We start from the raw sequence: 18,481 nt of genomic DNA, 5'->3' as shown, positions 1-18,481 counted from the left end.
TGCCAGCACAAGAGGGACTGATAAGAGACTGAGTGAGCTGAGCTACAGCCCACAAAGGAGACTTCCTGCGTTTGTCATCTCTTCAGAGCAGCAACAGGTTTTATTGTTTAATATTGTTCAATTTTTTGTGCTGGTGAATGCTTTGCCTCTTAAATAAACAGGCTTTTTCCACTTTTCACCAAGGAAATCTTTTCCCGAACCAGCTGGGGGAGGGGCTGCTTGAATCTGCTTTCTAGAGGAACCCTTTTGGAGGTTTTCTCCCAAATTTGCCCCAAACCAGGACAACTTGTGTGAGGAGGGCAGGATTATGTCTGATGTCCTCACAGCAGCTCTCATGCCTGCAGAACGACCCAGAATAACCAACATGGTCCCCACACCAACACTGAATTCATTCATCTGCTGTGAAGTCCTTATTCCAAGGGAAAGAACAGCCTTGGGGCTTATCTCCATCAAGCACTAGGACAAACTCGCCTATGGCAGTCGGTGTCCACAGAATCCAAATCCTGCAGACAGCCACAACGCCAGAATATGGATAAAGTGTGGGCAGGAGGTGGGGACCAGCCATTCAGGGAGCTCTTCCTCACCATAGCTACCTGCACCTCCAAGTAACTTCATACAGCTGCAGTCAGATCTGCCAACAGGGCTTTTTGGCCTGGAACAACATAGTTACTGTAAAGACTGAATTCTTGCAACAAATACAACTCTTTAGCTATTTTCTGAGTTTACTTGTTCAGTATGTTTTTTTCTTGTTTTTTTACATTTCACATTAACTTGCATTCAGAAATATTGTTAAATTGGCTCATACTTGGTAAAGTCTAACACTGCCTGATTTAGAATTAAACTTCTGTATTTTAAATAAATGAGTATTTTGAAAGCAACAAAGTTTATGTACCATATGTACTAAAGTAAAAGATGGCCTTTAGGTGATTAAATTAGGGTACAGCTTTAATATACTAGAAGTAGCTCTTTTCAAAGAACTTAACGTTGAAGCTCTTTTCCAAGAATTTAACATTAAAGTTCTTTCTTAAGAACTTTAATATCTTCTTTGATGTGAGGAAGTACTTACTAAACTTGGAAAGTTGAATACAGATGCAATGGTAACTTGACAAGTTGCCATTGCCAATTAGGCAAGTACTCTTTGACTGAGCATAAGTACCATAATTAGACACATACCACAAGATTAAGTCCTTCTCGGACAAAAGCATGGCAAGTTAGAGTTCTTCTCCCAAGACATGATAAACCCATTTTAAAATCCACTGCAATAAAGCTTTTTTTTCAGAAGGCATGTAAAGGTATCAGGTCATCAAATCATGCTAGTTTTTTTTAAAAGACTCAAAAAAACCTCAAGCCCTCATGATATAACAGTTATAGAATTCTAACTGCTTTGGACGTTCAAGGCTTTTTGAAGAAAAGAACACTAAAATTTCAAATTTTATCTTTGTAATTTGCTACTTTTCTACCTTTTCATTCCTGTAAATCTTATAAATTATTATATTACATAATGCTATAAATATTATTATGCTGTTGGTCATTGTTGAAATCTTTGGCATCAAAGGACCGAAAGCACTTATACAATCATTAGGAATTCAGACTTTAAATGCAATATTCTTAAACAGAAATCTCTGGGGAAGTGGTTACATTTGGAGAAGTAGAGATACTGGATTATTAGTGCATTTGAGGAATGCCATATAATTTCCATAATACTTTTATTTCTTGATTGAGATTTCATAGGGTGCCCAATTAAGAACATTGCTAAGCACTGAATATAAATAATATAAATAATTTTCTTTACAACTCCTTCTAAACTATTATCCAACATTACCTCTCTTCCAGACCTCTTTGCTGTTCAAAAAAATGGTGAAAATGAAGATCAGATCCTGAGAGAATTCCTCATCTTCCTAACTCTTTCAAAACCTCTGAATGAAAGACAAATGCTCTTTTCAAAATGTCTATCATTTTAATATCTAGGACTAGGCATTCTCTCAAATTATCACAGGATCAAAAAAGGTTTTATCATCATTATCTTTTCAAACACCTCTATCATTTACTTCTTTAATTTTTTTTCCCAAAAATGGAGAAGAAATACTAAGAGATCACTTCTGTCATTTATACATTTTTAAGTAATTTGACTATTCTATCAATGCTTAAGAGATCTGCATCACTGTTAAGATCCTTTTTGCTTTAAACACATTAATACTTATTTCTGTGCTCTATTTCCATTGCCACAGTTTTCTTCATTGCCCGCTTTTGATGATTTCAGCAATCTTCTGGCACGGATACATATTTTGCTGCAACATACTGGAATATGCATTGATCTTTTCCTGATGTACTTTCATTTTCCTTTCTATGTATATTTAAATACCACCATTGGTTACAATAAATTTAATATTTTTTGTGTTAACATTAAGTTAAGTGAAGTGGGTTATTTCTTGAAACTGACCTTCATTCCTTGAGTTTTAAGGGAAAAGGAAGACAATTTTTTTCCCAAGGGCTAAGATGTACATCCTGTGGTTTAGACAAAAGCCCAATAAGTTGCATAATGTGACCACTGTGTAGCCACTTGGGTTTTATAAGTTGTACATTTATTAAACAAAGGAAGTGAAACTGAAAACTTTCAGTCATTTCTAGATTTAGGGTCTTGGTCATCATAGCATATAATAAATTTAGATCTCTAGACATATTTACAGAAATGACAAATACTTTTAGAATTGTTAAAATGTATTCTGCCCTATAATTATATAAAATAACTGCCCAGGCAACTGACTAGAACATTACAAAGATAACCCTGCTTTGGTCTTTCCTCATTGTGATCCTGATGTGTTTCTTAAGCAAAGCAAACTAAGGGGATGTACTGAAAAAAAAAAAAGCCCCTCTTATATAAAGCTATTGCTTCCTCTTTCTTTTTCAGGCAATTCCCTTTATTTCCATATTAGTGAAATGGCTACAGCAGGATACCAATCACTAATCAATGATGAACCAAGCTTTTGGTTGCCACAAACAGCTTTATGCTAGCAATAATTCTGGTCTTATATTTTATTGTGGGCCTCCTGACACAGCCCAAGGGAACTAAACTACTACAAAATCTCTGCTGCTATGAATACTTGTGTGCAGAAAAGGGCAGACAGGGTGAATAATAAATAGCTGCCATTAAAAAAAATCATATTTAACACTATGAGATATAAAACTATAGGTTTCAGAGCCTATTTTTTATATTTTACTGCTCTGCTTTTTAGCTGTTATGGAAATGCAGTAAAATGTCAGGCAATATTTACTAAGCAAGTATCTGAATCATAGTTTAGAAAGAGGACAATAAATGAGTTTAAGGAAATCCATTAGAGTCAAAGACCTGCATTTCGAGCAAATTATTCACCTGATATGAATTATGAAAAAATTATAGGACCTTGATACTGGTCTAGTATCTGTAAAAACACCATATGTAAATAAATTTGTCCTGTCACAATGATATAAGAGAAAGCTAGTGATGAAACCAAGATAAAACATCTAATCTAAAGACCAAAACTATTGAAAGGTCTGCATTCAGTCTCAGCTCATTTTCTATCAGAAAACAGAATAACCTCATTTATTTAAATGTTAAAACAGAATGTATTTAAGTCAATGGAACATTTGTGTTTGTTTAAAGATATAAACTCCATCAGTGACAAGAAACTTTATGCCAGCAGGCATCACTTGCAATTAGTTGCACCCCTGGATTTCAAATTGGGTAATTGGGGTTAAAGATAAACAGATGACACCTCTCTTTCCTAATGCCCCATGGTGAAAATAAGAAGTTCTGTCGCCTTGGAAGAACTGCCCAGATGAGAAGTCACGTTGAGATGGCAATATCAAGGAAAATGCACCCCCAAGTCCACTCCCTGCTTCATGGGAATAAGACAACACTACTGCTCTTGTCATTATTTCTCGTATATTGAAATAAGTACATAGTGTGATGATGAAGAATAGGGAAAATAGTTACTGTCCAAGATCTCTCTCATGATTGAACAACATTTTGTAGCAGTTGACACTTCTAAAATGTTGTGGGTTGCTAAAAATCCTTTCCCCCTCCACGATTGTGCATACTAACTTTGGTATGTCTGTAATTACCAGAAAGAACACTTTGGCCAATAAATTTTAATATTATAAACACTTATTTATGAGAATTTATGGCATACTGCTCAGCAGACCACCATCCATTACAACTTAACTCCTATTTGTCAACTTGTAGAATTACAAATCTGGCACTGATTGAAGAAATGAGCACGAGCATATTCATTTCTGTTCTCTACAATGGCATCAATGAAGATGGAGTTGACAGGGTAAAGGAATGGTACTTTCTGAGCTCTAATTTCAGAGAACTCTTAGTCTATGTTAAGCCCGATGTGCAATCAATACATTTCAATTTAACTGTATATACTGGAACAGCTATTCAACCTGAGCATGGTGTGCACCCTGTATGTATCCATTTTCAAAATGCCAGGATGTGCGTGGGAGCAGGTGTGGAACAGTCTCAATTTCCTCTAGAATGGGGAAGATACTCTTTAGAATAAAACAGTATCAATATCACAGTTGTTATGTTGAAAACCTTTAAAAGGAAAGCAAAACAACATAAAACCCTTCAAGATCTATTTTGGCAAGCCATGCAAATGGCATCTGTTACAAGGAGATTTTGCACTGGTGCCCTTACTTTGGACTGCAGGGGTTAACCAGAGGTTTTGGAGGTTAAACCAAAATAATCATTCAAGCTGAAGGGTAATTGTGTTTTCTCTTTCAGCCCAGTTCTTAAATGACTCCTACTGGGTCATGTATTTACAAGAAATTAGACTAATCCAGTAAATATATTCCTGTGTGAAATCACAAAGGGGTTAAATATGACTATAATGATTCAGGGATAATATATCCAATCTTATGGCACAGAGTGACACAAGCTATTTACTATATGAAGTTCCTAGAATCTTAGCTTCCCGTAGTATGGAGTTCTACCTCTTCCACATGAACAAATCACTGAGTGTTATTTGTATTGATTCTCCTATATGGGAGAGGATGCTTTGCACCATCATGGCATTATAACATAAACATGGTGTAAATACATTTTACATATTACATAGAATTGAGAATCAGTGTTTCTTTAACGTTTTAGGAGTATGAATAAATTTTATTATCTTCTCTCTACAAATGGGGAAGGACAAACAGACCATCATGGGCTGCAGCTTTGCACAAACATCATATGGGTGAAAGGAGATAAAAATTACAACTTTATATGGTTATGAGAGAAAAAGATTCCAAATATATAGGAAGCAAGAAATTACTTGCATGCTCTGCATGAAAAAGGAGTGAGTGATACAAAAGCTTTAGCAGCTAAATGAAGCAGATGAGCAAGTGTATATTTGTGTTAGGCTTTCTGTGCTGATGTTTAGTAGTTATACTACAGACAGAGGTAAGCAGCTGATTATTATCCCCTAAGAGAGAAAGGAAGCCAGTAGGCAATTATTCTGAATTGTGGTAGGAGACACAATACCTCCCAGAGCTATTTGTAGGCTGATGCAATTTACATAGCACTGTTTGCTCAAGCTTGTGCTTAAAAAACACTGTTTATCCAAGGTAATATTGTCATGCATGAGTGGTCAGGTCTGAAACCAAACAAGTTTTCTTGTCTCATCACCTCCTTGCTTGCTTTCAGAGATTGTCTGCAGCTTTACTGGTGGAAATGGAAGATCATCTCCTTCAAACAAAAAAACATTGCGAGAAGGAGAGGTGTTGTTCCTGGAGCATTGGTGGGAGACAAAAGGAGATGTGCATGCTGAATGTTATGGGAAACTAGGAAGGGAAGAAATGTACCAAGTCTTTGTCATGCTGATGGAAATGAGGCAAAACAGAAAAACTAATTGCATTTCTGAATACTAACTTCCAGTATTTGAAATACTTTTTCATTTTGAAATACCATAATATTCCCTTGTTCCTGCCAGGATGGAAATTCCTCTGGGTTCCAGATGCCTCCTGAACTAACACACAGAAAGGGGTCTGGGCGAGCAAGCAGGCAGAGATGCCAACAGGCAGCAGTTATCTCACATTGCCAATGGAAACCTCTTGGACTTCAGTGGAAATCTCTCCAAACAGTCACATTCAATGCTTCTTTTTCATTTTTGTTTTCAGAAAAGTTTTGACCAGCCTTCAAAAATCCAAATGTTAATAGTATCTGCTTTATAATAGCTGGCTCAATCAAAATCTGTAGTCAGAATGTGTTAATATAACTCCTTGAAACATGTGAGGTATGTGAGAAATTGCAGGTAGGAGAGTTTGTACATATATAGATATCTGTCTGTATGTAAGTAGATCAAAAGGTAAAGGTTGTAGCAAAGATGGCATATGAAGCTAACATGAAGACTTCTTTTATATACCTAATGTGTATTTTCATTTGGAAATAATTTAAAAAAGAAGACCTTTTTTTTTTACCTATCCTGTGGCATTGTCCTTTAAACTCTCATTTTCTTATTTGCAATTATAAAGCAGGTCTGTTTCTGTAATCTGATATAAGAAATGTGAAAAGTCCAGACTTTGCACAAACATAATGGTATGTAAATTAATTTAGACCTAGAAGAATGCATTTCATATAAATTATTTTGTATTTATATATTTCATATAAATTATTGAAGAATCCATACTATGATATCAGTGCACAGTTTAGCAAATTATATAATTTTAGACAGAAACAGTTATAAGCAAAACTGGAATTAAGGGAAAAAGCTAAATTAAATTAGAATAGGTGATCTGGGATGTATGTAGGGCCAGCCTTACAAGACCTTCAAAGTGAGCCCAGGTGTTAGGCTCATTTGCCTCTCACCAAAATGTCACAGAGTGCTCATGTCTTACTTTAAAGGCAGCCTATATTTCTAACCCTGCAGAACCTGAAGAGCAAGTTGCCCTTATCCTATGGTTAATCAGAGTCAACATCTTGCTATGAAAACAAGGAAAAGGTCACCCTGATTTTAGCCCATCACTGTGGCAAATCCATAGTAACCCCTTGAAATGTTAAGCATGCTTAAAACAATGTAAATGAGAGAAGAATTAAATCCCAGGAGACAGATCCATGCCTGGTGTAAATATCACAACTTCATTAAAGCAGTTTTATGTATGACATTACACAGTGAGTGAGAATTTGCTTACCTGCTGTTTCCTGCTATCCCCCATCCCTCAAATAATTGTATCTTATACATATATCATTTGTCTCCACTCAAATTAAAAAAAACCCTACTAAAATAATCTGCTCTTCTCGTTAAATTTTGGACAGTAGAATCTCTAAAAGGAAGTATGTGGAGAAGACAAGGGTTAGAGGGGAAAAGAAGACTCATAAATTCTCTTTCTTGAGCATTGTTTCTCTTGTTCCTCATAGTTAAAACTATATTCTTCGTCTGTTAAGACATAATTGTACTTTTGCAATTATTTCCTCCTACCAGGAGACAAGCTGAGAAATACCTCATTGTCTCATTCTTTGAAACATACTGAACTTCATTGGTAAGGTTGCTTCCTTCAGTTTAACCTATCTAGTGAAAGTAGGATGCCTACATAGGTTCCTAGTTTGCCAGAAAATCATCTTTGCCCTCTTCTGAGGCTCATGATGAATCTTGCATGAACCATGCCTGTCTTGAAAAATGTATTTTTGTTCATTTTGTGATTATTTTATTATCAGCATATCTGTTTTCCTTTAAGTTCTATGGGCATTATTTGGAAATAATTTTGACAGTGCAGATCCTCAGCACAAGCTTTGCTGAGAGACTCACCATTGCAGCTCATTAAGGTCAAAGCCCAATTCCACCTCCTTCCAGTTTCTCAGGGTTGTTATCTTCTGGGCTGTCTTGAATGTTAAATCAAGGAAGTTCTATCTGAATAATGTCCTCAAATACTCACATTGTAAATAATAAATGTTTCAAGCCACAGGGATGTTCAAAATGTTTGCTTCAAACTAAGATCAACATCTCCTCAAAGCAAATCATTCATATATGAGAGCACTGTCTATTAGACAAGCACAGGATTGACTGGGTTGTCTCCCATAAAAGCCATTGAACAAGAGTTATTTACTGAAGTAATCTGAAAAGAAGCACTACTCTATGATCTTAAAACAGTTTATGTTTTCTGTATGCTAGACCATGAACCTTGGCAAGAGAAAAAAGTTACATTTTTCTCGTAAATTCTGTTACTCAAACTCTTGAATAGAAGCACAGTATGCACAGATAAACAATTACACAGAAGTTCAAAATGCTTGTCACAACCCTGCTCCCCACAGCTGGATAGCAGAAGAGCCTAAAATAATCATAAAAATACAGGGTTGGTGTTTCAGAGATGGTCCTTAATGCTTTAGTATCTGGGGATGCATTCAAGCATCCCTTAGGTGCCTTAGCACATTAACTGTAAATTTCTACAGGCAATTCTGAAACTTGAGTTCCTGCTCACTAAAAAACATACTACAGACAGAAAGTGAAGGCATTTCTTTGATTTAGATTAGATTTCCCATTTATAATAAAGAGATTGTGACCTGAGGTTCTTTCTCGCACTAATGTCACCGAGACACATTTAGCAGCTTTTTACTCTTTTATTCTGCCTTGAACTAGAGTTTAGAAAATCATCAGAAGTTTCTATATTTGTGTTCTAAATCATGTTTAATAAATAAATGTTTGGCTTCAGCTATTTTCAAATTGTGCAAATTTTGGGGGTGGGGTTCTTGGAGTCTCATTCAACATATCATTTATGTATCACATTTATGGACTATTTGACTGTGCTTTATCTGTGGCCTGTGCCCCTCCTCAGTTCAAATAATCAGCCATGGCAGTTCTGAGATGTCCTTGAGGGAACTGAGCTTGGCTCCTCTGCAAAGAGACAGAGGGAGCAGTTTCTGCACCATTAAATTTCAATTTAACTCCTCAAATAAGGCTTGAGTAAGAACTGAAGAGACATATAAGCTTTTGTGCTAACCTTCTTCAGAGGAATGAAGTTCATTTTACTTTGATCAGTCTCTACTGTGTACCTGTACACACCACACCTGTAACTCACTGACCAATGGAAACACCATTCTTAGCACAGTGCTCTAGACAGTGCTGTTAAACATTTGAATTTTCCTTTTAATAATAATGTGATACAAGGGGTCGTTGCCTTTATGCTGTTTGGTTTGTTGTTTTTTTTTTTAAAGGACTCTTAGTATTCTAATGAACTTTGTACTGAACTATCTTTTCCTGTAACATTAACAGTTTAATTCAAAGTTCATCTTCCATGTATATGCATCAAAGCATTAGTATAAAAGCACTTGACAACCAACATTTTAGCTAAAGTTGCTGCAACACTGTAATTTGACTAATTCTACTGACAAGCCACAAAAATACATGTCTTAAATGATTCCATTCAAAATACAAAACTAATACACTATTTTGGTTTTTTCAGGCTGAAGGAGACAGATTCTCTGTCTGGATCAATTTTTACTTACATTCAACTTTTTAATAGCAATTGAAAAATAGATAACGAATCATTAGCATCACAAAAAAAATACTAAAGAATATTGCAAAATCCATAATTCTGGCTGATTGTAAAAGTGTGTGAGCTTTTTCTTCCTCTGCTCCTTTCATTTTTCTTGCATTGACACATATTCTTTCATGGCATGGTTAGAAAGAAATGCTAACCTGATGAAAGCACCATCACATTATAGTGTATGTGCTCTGTGAAACAAGTATTTTTCACAGCCATGATGGCACAGGCTTAAAAAAATGCTTTTGCTTTTCAAAGATACATGCTGAAAAATGACAAATATCAAAATGCCAGTATAATCAGATGGGTCCAAAGAGAAATCAGACAAACATCCCAGCTACTTGCCTAAGAAGCTGCAGCAGAGACTCTTATAACTATTTCAATTGCAGCTGAAATGTGTTTCTATGCAGACAAATTGTCAGAGTATGTGCATGGCACTTAAGTTCTGCTTTAACATCCTAAGTGAGACTTATTGCTAGAGCCTCTCCATTTAGGTTATTTTCACCATGAATGGAACATGCTTTGTATAATTCAACATATGGCAGTACAGACATATCAGAGAGGTTTACAGTGATGAGTCTGACAAGAAAATTATTTCTGAAATGAGCTTAAACACTTGAGTAAGGTACTCTGAGTTAAGAATTGCTATTACTATTCTAGTGGCATAAACATCCAATGCACACACAAAGGAAGAAAATGATTAGGAATCATTGAATCATTCTGCAGGAGCAGACCAGCAGCCATTCTTCTTATTCACACAACTTGCTTTGTTTTGCCAAGACTGTCTCTCCTGCATGCAAACAACCTACCTGCTATGTACTAGACACACATATATAAATATACATATGCACATATTGACAAGTCACAGCATAAAAAGCTATTTCAAAGCACTTTTATGTCTTAAAAAAAAAACTAGGCCTATATGCTATAAGGTAGCACAAACCAGCACTGTGATAAGAGCCCACCTATAGCACTTTGTATGAATAAACTGTACATTTTATACCGCAGCATCAAATTTTTAATATTATTTGCTAAGGAGAAGTGTGTAATCACCTTGCTCACAAGCATGTTTTTGTGCCCATTCCCTATCTCTTCTCCCCATTTCCTTGCATGGTCTATTACAAATGCTTGTTGAAATACAAGACAGGAGCAGAGGTCTCAAAAATTCAAATATCTTAGAGATAGTTCAAGACAATAAGGTAAAAGAGACCTCTTAGCAGGAAAAGTTTGCAAAAAGTCCCATTTGGAAAAACAGGGGGCAGATCTTATAGCAAAGCCTACACCAAAGTAATTTAATTGGAAGACAAACCTGAAGAAAACCTGGTTCCTTCTTCCAGAGCTCCTATGTGTCCTTGCAAAGCCTGAAAAAAGGAAAGATGCAACTCGTGCATTTCAGCAGCTGGGCAGAGAAAGGCAAGACAGCTCATCTGGCTAACCTTGAAGGAGGTTGTGCTTATGAAGTTGAGTTTGTTTCTTGATCTACACCAAACATGCAGTCTGTGAACTGAGACAACCAGCATCGAGCACAGGTGCTGAGAGAAGGATGCAAAACAAGAGTCATGGCCAGGTTTGTGAGTGAAAGCATTGGCAAGCTCAGGCTGCTTAAGAAATGGGTTCCAGTCTCTGGAATTGTGTTTTAATAGAGATGGGTGGTTTTTTCATGTTTTATGTATTATGGAGTGTCTCAGTTGTTCTAATGTATATGTGACATTCCAGTATCCTTGTAGAAAGAGGAACCTTTCTCTCACCTATAGGCCTAAAAGTGGTAAGCAAAAGAAGCCAACTAATACTTAACCTCTTTAATTAGTACCAATGAAGCAGTGATTTGGTATAATAAGGTAAAAGTTTATCATCTGAACTATTAAGAGCATTTTAAGATCTGTATTTAATGTCAATAATAGGGAAAAGTAACTGTTATATGCAAAGAATAGAGAAGATAAAGATATTTTTCAAGGTCTCTGTTGGCTTGAATTTCACTAGCAGAAAGTCAACAGCACAGGTCAATGAACAGAGTAAAATTTCACTTTCAACATTCTGAGTTTTACTGAAAGGAAGCTGTACAATCTGAAAAAACACTAAGATGCTTGAATTATATTCAACACTACTACTATTAAGTGATTCATACTGTATATTATAATCAAAATACATACTGATTAATTATCTCTAAAAGGTTATTAGAGAAAAATGTATTTATGTGAATACTAGCATATTGAAATATTAGTATTAAAATGACACATTGTGGCAACAGCAACAAATAGGAATAAAGGCACAATGTTTGACTATTTATAAAGTAATTTAGCATATTCTAAACACTCTTTGGAAAGATTTTTTGTTTCTTGAATGCCATGTTTATGGCTGACAGAACTGTTACTTAGAGTCACATTCAGGACTCTACACTGCAAAATTGTAATGCATAGCCTGTTTGATGTTTTCCATAAAATCCTCCAAAGACAAAATTCTGTCCTATGCTTATTCCACAAAGTGTTACACAGCAGCATGGCAAATAGTCTAAGGCAATCCTAAATCATCATAATACATTACACACACACACACACATCTCAGCCTTGCTGATAAATGTAGTTTTGCTTATATCACAGAGTATCTTTCTATTACAGGTATTTATTATTTAAAATATTGTAAAACTTGGTACCACGAGCTTTCAAAATGGTAAAAAAGGAAATTATTGCAAAATACACAAGGTGCCATTTTGCATCAGGCAGCTCAAGAAGGAGCTATTTTATATATATGTGTGTGTATGCGTGTGCATGTATACGTGTGCCAGTCAAACAGGCTATTCTGGGGTAAAAGAAGTGAACAGAGCAATTCCTCTGCCCCAGGCTGTATGATTCTGAAGTTGGAATTAAAGGAGAAAGCATGCCTTTGTTAAGAACATGCACTCTGTGAAGACACAATATCCTTGATATTCTGAGGTGTACACATCAACCCAGTAAAGCATCAGCCTTGTGACGTGGTCGTGTTGGACACAGATGTGTTTGTTTAAAGTAACAAATGGTCTGATAATAATTCACTAAAACACCCACAACAGCCCTTGAGTGTGGTATTCACATGCTCTCTGAACAGAGAGAAGCTGTGAGACAAGCAGAGAAGAAGGAAAACACAATTCTTATCTCGCTTGCTGTGCCTGTGCTGTGCTAAAGCAGAATGCAATATGGAGATTGTTCACCCAAAGTGAGGATGTTTTGTTCCCTTGGCCTAGCAGGGCCAAGAAGTGTGTGTGTGTGGGACTGCCATGGGACAGTCACGAGAGAGTCAGAGATGAGTGCAGTTCTGTGCAGTTGTGAGCACGAGTGAGTGCCTGGCAGATTCAGTTTAGATACAATGTACATAGTGCAGTATAATAAAGTAATTCATTAGCCTTCTGATGATGGAGTCAGATGCATCATTCCCTCTCCCCTTCATCAGAGTCGCCTTTGATTTACAATACCTGAGTATCTGCTAAGATAATCAGCAGTGAGAAACATAATGATGGTGAATACTGGAGTATATTTTTTTAATAGTACCATCTCCATGGTAAAAATGTCGTTAATTACCACGACAGTGTATGGTATAGGAAAAATACAACTACAATTACAACCACAACCATATAACTACCTGTTCACAAGATGTATACACACAAACTCTTTGGAGTGTTGCCTAATGCAAGGTGTTGGGACAACCTCCTTCCACTGACCACTGTGGGGTACCAAGGTCTGGAATCCTTAAACATCAGCCTTAAAATGCCTAAGCCACATGGGGGCAGAGGTAACAGCAGACTGTGACAGGTGAGAGAAGGTCCCTAAGCGTTAGGCATCCAAATGTGTTTGACTTGAAGAATACATTTTTGCTCAGGTATCACTGTCCTCCTTTTTGCAAATGCAACCCTTTAAATGACCCCCTTTTCTTGAATAGATCTTCCTGTGTCTTCTCCTTCCTTTCTTCTACTAATTATTCTCCCCTCCTCTTCAGCCCTTTGCCCTTACCTTTCCCACATGCAGGTAAGCCTGATATTTAGAGCAAAAAAGTAGTCCTACTTAGTGCAGTTTAAGTTAGCAGAGAGAAAGGAACAGTCCTTTTTCTACATTTTCTTTACTATTGAGACAATGTCAGAGAAGGTCGATGGTTGAGTCCCACCTAAGAGATTCACAGGGAGTCAGTCAACATTTTATGGGGAAATCAATATTACATTAATATGATAATATTACATTAATACAATATGATAGCAAAATCAGCAAATGAGCAGGATCTTTCTTAATGGGCAGAATGGAAATGTTTTTTAGGTAGGTTTAAAGGATGAGAGGTCTTTTTTTCAAGATCAGTGGAAAACTCTGAACAGAGTGCGTTTTCAGAACTGATAGTGTCACTTGGAGAAAGAAGGAAAAATCATTGTTTATCAAGGGTGTGCCCTCTGTGAAATTCCTAATGATGGCAAGGGCAGAAAAGTGAGAGCATTTCTTACTCTTTATAAGAAATTTAATTTTTTTTAAAAAGTAAAGATGCTTTTAAAAAATGCTTAGAGAGAATAGGGGTCAAAGCATCCATGATCCTGCTCTGAACTTTCTTAAATTATACTACAAGTAGTCCAACTTTGTTCATAATCTGTATCTGCAAAAAGTCACTCATGTAAATTGAACAAGCAGTTACTTCACTTGTAGTGCCTATCTATATTCACACACTTAATACTAACAATCCCCAAAATCGTGAATATCTGACCTGTCATCTATGAAAAACTGGTTCACATATACGAGAATCTTTACTGCAATATTTACAACATTTGACAACAAACCCAAAAAAAACCCCTGGCATTAACAGACGCCAACAGCCAGTATCTCTCCAAATATGCTTTTTCACTCTCTCTCACCTTTTCCTTTCTGTCTGTCTGTCTTTTATACAGGCTCCCTCAAATAAATTTCACCAAATAAATTTTGTCACATCAAATTTTACCACAATATCAGTTGGAAGTTGCACAACCTAGACAAATTTTCAAGACCACATCTCTGACATTAATGTTTATTGTAAAAACTCAGACATTACAGTCAAAGGTCTACACCTTGGAGGAGGCACTTAGAAACACATCACAAGACAATGATTTCTGATGCAGAAAGCTTTTCAGCATGATGGGATTTGCTGTATTAACCTTTGAAACAGAGGTTGGATTCACTCAGAAAAGAGTGAATCCAAAAATATCACTGCAAAGCTACTACTTTGCTGTGGTAGTCAAGAAGGACAAACTCAAAGAAAGCAAAATGTTCCTTCTCTTCTGTATGGTGAGCAGGCAACCAGATCACAAAAGCACCAGCATACTGCACTCTGAAGAGCAAAAACCTAGCTAGGTGAAGAGGGGGTAATTGAGTTAATGTCAAAGTTTATGGAACAAAATGTTTATTTACAGCATTCAGAGAATCAACATATTTCAATTTAGAGGCAGAGGAAGGTCTGAATATGTAGTGGGTATAAAACCACTTAGCAAGAAGGTCTGAGGTATATTATTCCTCATGTAATCTAAGAGAGAAATTTATTCAACTTACACTTTAGAGAGACATAAGAGGTCTCCCTCTCACACAATAAGTACTCAAATCACAACAAACTTGTGCTTTGGCAGTTTTTCAACAAAGGTCAAGCATTTCTTGATACTTCCTGGGAGCATGTTATTTACATACTTGTAATCTATAACAATTCAGCTTACCAATGATATCTTGAGAAGTTTTCTGCTTCATCCTTTAAGAAGTTTTGTCATTGAACAAATAAGGTATCATAGCATAGGATTTTGAACACTTCTGCTCTTGTATTTTGATAGAAAGCACTTTTCTGTTGCAAAACCACAGATAATAAATCATTGAAATATTTAACTATGTTGATAGCACATCTGTTTTAACAGTATGCAGTGCCACACAGTGAGATGCTGAATAAACTGTAAACTGGGCCTCTGGAAGAGGCTTTCATATCTGTTAAAGGACCTTTGCACACACTCACATGAACTCACATTTCACGTTCCAATTTTTTTTTTCTGAAATTGTACCTGCACAAAAAGATCCAAAATCTTAGGAACAAGTGTGACTGGGATAGAGTATAGCAGATTTGAAGAGTAAAGATGCAGTTTTCTTTTTTTTTCCTCTCCCTCTCAATAGGTGAAATCAGCAGGAAATCGGGGAAAACTCCATGGGAGTTTAAAAGAAGGCCATTATAGACCAGAAATGACATTACAGGAGACAGAGAGGGAAACAGCAGGAATCCAGAAAACACAGATATCAGCTAAGAGGAAAAAAGTATTGGTCCTATCAATGATATGTTAAACTTGAATTCTCAGAAACCTCTTGTTGATTCTGAGCTGTTGGTTCTATGTCCTTCCATAACCTTGATCATCTAATTCTACCACTTTTCATCTCAACTCTGGACACATTACATGGGGCCTAACACTTTCCTAAGTACCCAACAGTAACTCTGCAAAGATAATGGCAATAATGACTAGATATGTCTAGGCACTCAGAAAGACCCTGCTCCCAAAGTCACAGGCATGGCCAGAATACTAAAACGTGAGAGTGGCACTAAGAACAAAAGGAGGGGAAAAAAAGAGTAGTACAGGTCTTAGCAGAAGCCAGAACAAATAAATAAAACTTCCTTTATTCAATCAATCAATCAATTACTTTGCAAATATATTCCCTTAAGAAATGTCAGTTTTCTTCCTGACCTATATTAACTAGCCCAATGATATTCTACTTAGACAATGTATTCTCTAGTCCTCTCGTAAGACCATTTTTCAGAACTTAAAAATATTCTGAGAGTCACCCATACCCAGATGAAGTAGTTGTTTCAAGAGGTTTTGGCAAGAAAGCTCCAGTATTTCATTTGTAATCAGTCATTAATTTAACTCTTTAGAAGCCATACTAACAAATTGAATCCCTACTAACCATGACAAAGAATAACAGGACTGTCTTGTTACCTTCTCACTTTACACAATCATCAAACAAATGAAGTACAGGCATATACAATGTACTCTGACTCACTGCATGCCATCACCCTAAAATGTATGGAAAGGGAATGGAGGGAAGTACCAGTGCAGCCCTTGTTGTGCTAACAGGTTTGAAAGGAGTATTCCAGATGGCTGAATTTCATATTAACTGTTCACAGAATGAAATGGGCTGCTGCTGTGAGTGATGTCCCACATTAGTAAATGTTGGTCTTTCTCATCACATAAATCATAAGTTATCTATCTTCCTGATGCTATCAGTCCTCTCCAGATGCCTCAACCATGACAAGAAATAATGAGAGATTAATTGAACTGTTAACCTGTTCTGCAGTACTAGCCATTGGGAGAGGGAAAGAGAGTCCTTCATGGAGAATCCTGTCACCACACCACACCTTGGAGAAAAAATGCTCTGAATTAGCCCAGGACTCTACAGAACATACAGAATTTGCAGAAATGACACTTTAGATAATTTTATAAAAGAGGGTTTAGGCTGATGCAATTACAGCTCATGCACAAAATGATCCACAGCTTTGAAGGGTATAAATGATGACAACTTTAGCAAAGTTGAAGGTACCCCTTAGGCATCTGATAAGTTCCCAGCTCATGCAATATTTTCCAGGAACAAACACGTGGTGCAGCTGGCAGGGACACAAGTAAAACAACAAGGCAAAGCTACTTTATTATATCAAATACTCAAAAAATCACACACAGAAGTATTGGCTGAGACTGGGAATAAATTATTTCTGTTCCTTGTAAAGAAGAATACTTAAATAACGTATCACCTTGTCCATTTGCACTCATTACTAGAACAAACAGGCTTGTGTGTGCAACAGAAGCAACACAGCAGACAGTGCAGTGTAGCAGAAGCAGGTATAGCATGTGGGGGCTTACTTTGAACTAGTCTGGTATCATGGAATGAATGCTCCTGGTTTATTTTCATTTGGAGGAACTCTAGTGCATGTAATTAATGACAGAAAGCAAGTGCAGTCCAAGGAGACAATCAGGATATTCCCTCCAGAAGTGCTAATGCTAATATTGACACAAGGTTTGCTTCCAGAGAAAAAGAAAGAAGCATAATACTCAGTTAATCAGTGGGGGGGTTTTGCCCATAAGAATGAATTAGATCCTCAGAAAGAAACCCCCAAATTATAATTCAATACCACACACATGAAAATCCATATTTTATGCACATAAGTCTGTACAGATTGGCTTCCGTGGGAATATTACATGTTGCCATTTCAGCAAAACAATTTGAATGTGTCTTCACAGTTACCTGCCGAGACCTCCCTTGATGCTTTCAGTAGAGTTACCTGAGAAGAAGGTCCTAAAAGACTGGTCCTACAGAGCAATGCAAAATCACATGCTGATATGTCTTCATGGATTTAGCAGTACACATTGCTCATGTTTCTCCAGTTCACTACGCCAGGACTGTCTGCACTTGGCTGGATAGACATGCCTTTTGCTGCCAAAAGGACAGGGCTTGGCTAAATGGATGGTTTAAGATTCATACCTTAAACAGTTCTGAGCGCTGAAAGTCAAGCAAAATGTAGGGGGAACTATGAAACAAAGAGTACATCATCAATTGATCAGACAAAATAATTATTGCTTTAAAGACTTGATAGTACTAGATAAAATTTTCACATATGTAAAAAATACAATCACTTGCATTCACATATTTTCTCTGTCTCTGTTTAGCTGGAATTCAAAATTTGGTATAAAATCCTGATACAAATAGCTCCTTGCTATTTGCACATGAGTAATTGAGCCAGTTTCTGGGATCATGATGATGCATAAAGATGCATAAAGGTGAGGCATTCAAATGAAGCAATATATTAAAAACTTAAAGAAACTTCCTTACCAGAATACCCACTTTTCATAGTGCAGTAAGTGTAGCAAGGGAAATGACTTGGGTTTTTCCTACTTGAAAAAGACTCTGAATCTATGGCTTCTTAATTGTAAAATGTATTAAAAGTTTTCAGAAATGACATTATTCTCTAATGCTCCTGTCCATTA

General features: G+C 36.5%; 1 protein-coding gene across 2 annotated transcripts in view; it reads right to left on the bottom strand.

The window, feature by feature from the left end:
* NKAIN3 (sodium/potassium transporting ATPase interacting 3) overlaps nucleotides 1–18,481 on the bottom strand; it is a 330,136-nt gene that overhangs the window by 192,828 nt on the left and 118,827 nt on the right. The gene's annotated exons all lie outside the window — the stretch shown is intronic.

The sequence above is a fragment of the Haemorhous mexicanus genome, chromosome 1 (assembly GCF_027477595.1).
Source record: "Haemorhous mexicanus isolate bHaeMex1 chromosome 1, bHaeMex1.pri, whole genome shotgun sequence".
Lineage (NCBI taxonomy): Eukaryota > Metazoa > Chordata > Aves > Passeriformes > Fringillidae > Haemorhous > Haemorhous mexicanus.
The sequence above is the reverse complement of the archived record's forward strand: the minus strand, read 5'-3'. Positions and strand labels throughout refer to the sequence as shown.